General features: G+C 48.7%; 1 long non-coding RNA gene across 1 annotated transcript; it reads right to left on the bottom strand.

The window, feature by feature from the left end:
• Positions 1–1,696: 1,696 nt before the first annotated feature.
• Positions 1,697–3,672, bottom strand: LOC142865015 (uncharacterized). Its single transcript, XR_012915306.1, has 2 exons — positions 3,443–3,672; positions 1,697–1,971 (listed from the first exon to the last, which is right to left on the bottom strand). It is a non-coding gene; the product is annotated as an uncharacterized LOC142865015 (long non-coding RNA).
• Between the last annotated feature and the right edge of the window lie 3,247 nt (positions 3,673–6,919).

Genomic DNA, 6,919 nt, shown 5'->3' on the forward strand with positions numbered 1-6,919 from the left:
AGAATAAAACTCACAGCTCCCGGTGGGCCAGCTCCTACGGGGAGGGAAGTATCTAACGTCTTTACACATTTTACTGCATTTGATTCTCCCAATATCCCTGTGCAACAGGTACTCCAGGCGAGAAAAGAGCCTGTCACTAAGCCGCAGGGTACAGCTCATTAATTTTAAGGACACACATAATGAAATCAGATAGACCTGAGCTCAAATTCTGACCCTGCTACTGCTTACCATGTTTCCCCAAAAATAAGACAGGGTCTTATATTTATTTTTCCTCCAGAAGACACCCTAGGGATCATTTTCAGGGGATGTGTTATTTTTTTTTAAGTACGAGACAACAATCCACATTTATTCAAATACAGTTAAGTCGTCTTCTTCTGGAACATCATCATCACAACTCTCCAAACCCCGAATTCCATCCTGAATGTCTTGCAACTCTATTTCCTTTTAGAACCATTGGCCCCGATCTCTCATGTCGAGCCATAGAGCTGTCACGGGGCGGATGAGAAGGGCTGCTCGTGTTCTTTCCCGCTCCACGGCGACATGCATGGGTTGTGCAGATGCGCTGTGCAGCCACGCCCGTCACTAGGGCTGATTTTCATAGCCACGCCCATCACTAGGGTTGATTTTCATAGCTACACCCACCACTAGGGCTGATTTTCATAGCCACGCCCATCACTAGGGCTGATTTTCATAGCTACACCCACCACTAGGGCTGATTTTCATAGCCACACCCACCACTAGGGCTGATTTTCATAGCCACGCCCATCACTAGGGCTGATTTTCATAGCCACACCCACCACTAGGGCTGATTTTCATAGCTACACCCACCACTAGGGCTGATTTTCATAGCCACGCCCATCACTAGGGCTGATTTTCATAGCCACACCCACCACTAGGGCTGATTTTCGGGGTAGGGTTTCTATTGTGCAAATGCTTAGAAATCCTGCTAGGGCTTATTTTATGGGTAGGTCTTATTTTCGGGGAAACACGGTAGTTATATGGTCTTGAATCTGCCCCTTAATTTCACTGAGCTTCAATTGTCTCATCTGTAAAATGGGAACAATAATATCACCTACCCGGTTATATTGTTGTAAAGATTAAACAGGATTATGCATATGAAGTACTTAGCAGAGTGCCTGACATATAGAAAGACCTCGATGAACCATAGCTTTGCTGCTATTCTTTGTCTTCTTATTATTGAGAATCTTATTATTTATTCTAAAGAGACACTGCAGAACACTAAGAACGGTATTTATGATTCGTCTTTTGTAAACTTTAAAATGCAGTCTGTTAAGTGCAACGTGCTGTGATGAATTTTTTCAAAAGTGCTTTTATTGTCACGTAACTCCTCACTGAAGATATTATGATCTCACACATGCCAGGACATAGGGTTTTAAAATACGGGCCACCTAGCCCTACTGGCTCCCCGTGGCTGGATCTAAATTGTTTCTTTCTGTTAGGATCTTATCTGGACATTAATCCCCAGAGCAGATGGGAGGGGAAGGGCATGGCCTTTTTCCCCCTGTAGGTGCAGCCAGCGATAAGAGGAGAATGGAGACCCATAATCAATTCCCATCTAGGAGTCTACAAGGGCACTTGAGATGCAATGGAAAGGTCATTAAAGACACTTCTAGGAAATGCATGGGGTCTCATTATCTTTTCTCTTAAAAATACATACAATCTGGCAAATTCTCTATTTGTTTTTGAAAAAAAAAAGAGAAAAAAAACCCTCTAAGAAAATAGAATATAACAAGAAGATGCGATGGAGTGTTTCAATCAACCCATGTGGTCCCATTTAATTGGGAGATTTTTTTTTTTTCTCTTTGCTAATATTCCTAACTCTAATGGCCCATTTGTGAAGAATAACCAGTGGTGTAATTATGCAGATAGATATAATACACTTCTTACCAGCATTCCTCAATATGTTCTTTGCACAAGTAACTCAGCAAAATGCTTCCTGAAAACAGGGCTCTAGGGGGAAATAAGTGTGAGGACATTGAGTACTATTATGGAGGACATTGTTTTAGTTGTCTCCCCAGCTTAGTTCCACCCCTCTTCCACCTTTCTTTGGGGACTCAGCCTCCCCTACTCTCTGACCCTGGAGTCTGGCTCGAGTGTCACCCCTTCTTCTAAGAGTAGAGCCTGTGGTCTAGACCTCAGCCAATTAGCAAGGCTTATATGTCACTCGCCACAGCCATTGGTTCAGGAGTGGGCATGTGACCCAGTCAGAACAAATGAGACACAATGACACTTTCGCAAGGGCTGCTGGGAAAAAGGCCAGTCCCCTTTTCCCATCGGTTTACGTGGTGAGATTCGTGATGCTGGAGCTGTGGCAGCCATCTTGCAGTCATGAGGGGAGAGCCTGCCTGAGCATGGAACCAGCAAGAAGAAATAAAATAGGGGGAAAAAAAATGAAGGAAAAGCATGTGGCAGCAATGAAAATGAGCCTCTCAGATCTCAAGTGACGAATGGTCCCAGCTGTTGCTCTCCAAATCTGAATCTGCCACCACATGGTGACCAAGATCGCTCTTCCCATGGCTGCTCCCAGCCAGGGACAGAGCACAAGAGGGACACTAATGCAGGGTCATTTCTACAGGAGACACCCCTGGCCACACCAGACTGTGGGGAGGCTGGAGAATATAGTGCTTATCCTGGGTGGCATGTGCCCAGCGAAACACCAAGAGCTCTGGTACTAAGGGATACTGTGGACCACTAGAAATCTCTGTCGCTGAGCTTTCAGAGCTCTCCTCTGGACATTATCGTAGAAGGTTCTCCCCTCTGGTTCCCCCTCTGCCTTCATCTAATCACTCCTGCGCAGTCTCTCTCTGCGCCAAAAGACTCACTCCCCGTGCCCCATGCTACCACCCAAGTTCAAGTTCAAACTTGGTTATCTTTCTTCTACTGTTGTAAAAATAGTCTCCCGCCTCTCTGGGCCAAGTTCATCCTAGTTAAGCCACTACATAAAGCTGCTTCTCCTTCTTTTTTTGAGACAGAGTCTCACCCTGTTGCCTGGGCTAGAGTGCGGTGGTGTCAGCCCCGCTCACAGCAACCTCAGACTCCTGGGCTCGAGCGATCCTCCTGCCTCAGCCTCCCGAGTAGCTGGGACTACAAGCATGCATGCACCACCATGCCTGGTTAATTTTTTCTGTGTATTTTTAGTTGGCCAATTAATTTCTTTCTATTTTTTTAGTAGAGACAGGGTCTCGCTCTTGCTCAGGTTGGTCTCGAACTCCTGACCTTGAGCGATCCTCCTGCCTCAGCCTCCCAGAGTGCTAGGATGACAGGTGTGAGCCAGTCCACATAGAGCTTCTTAAACATCGCTTTGTACACATAGCCTCCCATTTCTTCCCGTTTAAGCCCATTGTCTATAGGGGGAAAGAGCAACCTCTCTGGTCTGGCTCTCTGGACTGTCCCTCCCCAAGCCCCTGAAGCGCATCCTCACCAAGACCTGGGGGAAGTGGGCCTTCTCTTCACCGAGACAGCTCCGCACCGGTTTCTCTTTTTGTGTCTACTCTTGCTCACTCCAGGTCTTCTCTCCTTCTTGGTCTTCCCCTGGACGGCTGGTCCACTGCAGACAAAGCACAGACACTCGGACTACCTCGAGTCCTTAGTCCGTCGAGTTTTTGCAGATAAGGATCTGGAGAGAAACCAGGAAAGGGGAAACTGCTGAGCTTCCTGGAGACCAAAACGGACTTTGGGATTTGGCAAAGCAGGAGGGTTGATTGGTGAAATGCTGGACTTTGGAGTCCCACAGGCTGGGCTGGGGACCTCATTCTTCCGCTTGCTAGCTATGTGACCTTGAGTAGATAAATTAAGCTTCCTTTCCACATTTGGAAAACAGGATAAAGATAAAGCCACCTCCATAGGGTGGTTGGGAGATTAAATGAGATGATGCACATAAATAAGCCACTTAGCCCAAGGCCCCGGAGACAGGAGGCACTCAGTCACCGCAGGGGGTGCTGTGTTCAAAGTCCCTCGAGGAACCAGACCAGCTAGCCCCTGCCCCCGCCCCGAGAAAGGAGGGATTGTCACTTCATTCCACAATTCCCACGATGCGATTACTTTGTCTCCATGTCTCTGTGTCTCTGCTAGCTTTTCCTATCGCCATCGAATGATTCTTTCCTCATATTTATTGCAGCTTCGAATCCTTTTGGACCGGCCACTGCTCTTCCCAGCCCCTCTTGGACAGAACGCGTCGTGCCTGGTTCCCTGTCCCCAAGCAGCCCCTGTCGGCTGTTCCAGTGAAGGGCTGTTCCCACTCTGGTCCCAGGTTCACAGGAGAGGGGTGCGTGGGTGGGGGGCTGCGGGCATGGAAGGGTCGAGCCACTGGGTACATCTAGTGTCACAAACGCCGAACGACTTCTCAAAGCGCAGACTCTGGGCATGAACACGCGATCTCCACCCACTCGGACTGCACGAGAACTCTCACCCACTGCCACTCCATTACAAACAAAGGCCGGGCGTGGTGGCTCACGCCTGTAATCCTAGCACCCTGGGAGGCCGAGGTGGGCAGATCGCTCAAGGTCAAGAGTTCGAAACCAGCCTGAGCAAGAGTGAGACTCCGTCTCTACTAAAAATAGAAAGAAATTAATTGGCCAACTAAAAATATATAGAAAATATTAGCTGGGCATGGTGGTGCATGCCTGTAGTCCCAGCTACTGGGGAGGCTGAGGCAGGAGGATCGCTCGAGGTCAGGAGTTCGAAACCAGCCTGAGCAAGAGCAAGACCCCCGTCTCTACTAAAAATAGAAAGACATTGATTGCCCAACTAAAAATATATAGAAAAAATTAGCCAGGCATGGTGGTGCAGGCCTGCAGTCCCTACTCGGGAGGCTGAGGCAGGAGGATGGCTTGAGCCCAGGAGTTGGAGGTTGCTGTGAGCGAGGCTGACTGTTAGAGGCAAGGACCCTCAAAGACCCTCAACTCCCCTATGACTCGTCCTACGCACGGACTTCGCCCTGGAAAATTCCAGCTATAGCTCCGAGAAGAATGCAGTCCATGACGTGCTGACCACGGGATGCTCCAGGGTGTGCTGACTGCAATTGTTCCCGACCACCTGCCAGGTTGGAGATGAGTAACCAGTCAAAAACAGGATACCGATAAGACGCTGATTGGGGCTGATTAACCCAGACCCAAGCCTCATCGTCGCCCCACTCTATTTTTTTGTTTCTACTTCCTTGTTTCTGTATGCTTATAAAACCTACTAAGACTCTAAGTAAAGCAGACCTTGACAATCATTCACTTGGTCTTGTTTCTTTCTCTTGCTCATCTCTTTCAGGCACGGTCCCCCTCGCCCCCGCGAGTAACAGAAGGTCCCGCGGGCCAGGACAGCTGACCCCTCGGCACTCACTCTAGCCCGGGCAACAGAGTGAGACTCTGTCTCAAAAAACAAAACAATTAAAACTTATTTTATGACTGCATGGGTATTAAGAATGTAATCTGAGCTGGTCCATTACTACATACTTACTATTTTTTTTTTTTGATGTTATCCCTTGATTTTTTTTTTATTTTTTTTTTATTTTGGCATATTATGGGGGTACAGATTTTAAGGTTTCAATAAATGCCCATTTCCCCCCCTCCCCCCAAAAGTCTGAGTCTCCAGCATGACCATCCCCCAGATGGTGCACATCTCACTCATTATGTATGTATATACCCGCCCCCCTCCCATACTTACTATTTTTATGTTTACCTTTTCTTCTGTTTTTATAAGAAATTAAAGTTCCAACATTGTCATGGGCCCCTAACAGTGTCTGCACCCAGGCACCCTGTCCACTGGGCTTGATAGAGAGGTGGACCCTGCACCCCCGCCCCATTCAGTAGCTATTAATAGTAATAGTCATTTAACATCTACTATGGGCCAGGCAGGGGACAGAGGGGACAAAGATGACAAAGATGGGGGGCAAAGATGCTCTGAGGACAGAGGGGACAAAGATGAAAAAAAAAAAAAAAAGAGTCCTGGTCGTCTAGTGTAAGCTAAAGATCACGCTCCAAAACCTCAGAGCGTCGCCTGGCGTTTTCTGAGGCTCTTTCCCCCTAGTAACTGGGGAACTGGGATTAAATGGATCCTTGCTTTGCTGCTTTTACACTTGGACTTGCAGGGAAAAATAAAGTCAGCAGACATGCTCATTGAAGGGGCTGCACGAAAACAAAGACAAGGTGCGGGTCATCTAAGTTCCTGAGAACGATGAGAGGCACTGGGCACGTCCTGCCAATCCATCCTGCACAGTCTCTCGCTGGTACAAGCCCCTTTGCAGGGCAGCAGCCAAGCAGCAGTCTCTGGAATGTTCCAATTCCAGCCCAGGCTCCTCCCGGCTTCATAGCTTTGGGCAAGTTCTCCCCGCTCCTCCTCAATTTCCTCAGTTGTAAAAGGTTTCCAGGCTGCAGGATTTTTTTATGAGGATTAAAGGAGAAAACTCAGTTGTAGCCCAGTGAGAGCTCAAGAAACGTGAGCTACTAATTAATAGCCGTGGCCGCCGGGGACTGTGAGCCCCTCTGCGTGCTGGGACAACACGTGGCCTGGGCCACTGGCGATGCCAGCCGGGGACAGCGCCTTCGTTCTGTCCCTGCTCCCCTGACAGCAGGCCCGAGGGTGAGACCAGAGCCCCAAGGCCGGGACAAGGTTCACGATCGCCTCCGTTTGCTGGGAGTGCCCTGTGCGTGGGCTTTCTTGCTCCTTCTTGACCCTCAATGCCTCATTTAATTTTCTTAAGTCAGTGGTGAGGTCGGCAGTATTGGCCCATTTCCCAGCAGAGAACGTGGAGGCCTAGGAAGGGAAGCAGATGGGATGGCCGAGGGGAAGCAGCAGCAGGGGTAGACTGTCCTCTTTTTTTTAGCCAGGGCCCGGGAAGAAAGTAGGCATAGGTGAGACTTCAGGGAAGGCCTGGCTCCGTGTTTTTATACATCACATAGTCCCCAACCCT

This window comes from Microcebus murinus, chromosome 28, assembly GCF_040939455.1.
Source record: "Microcebus murinus isolate Inina chromosome 28, M.murinus_Inina_mat1.0, whole genome shotgun sequence".
Classification (NCBI taxonomy): Eukaryota; Metazoa; Chordata; class Mammalia; order Primates; family Cheirogaleidae; genus Microcebus; species Microcebus murinus.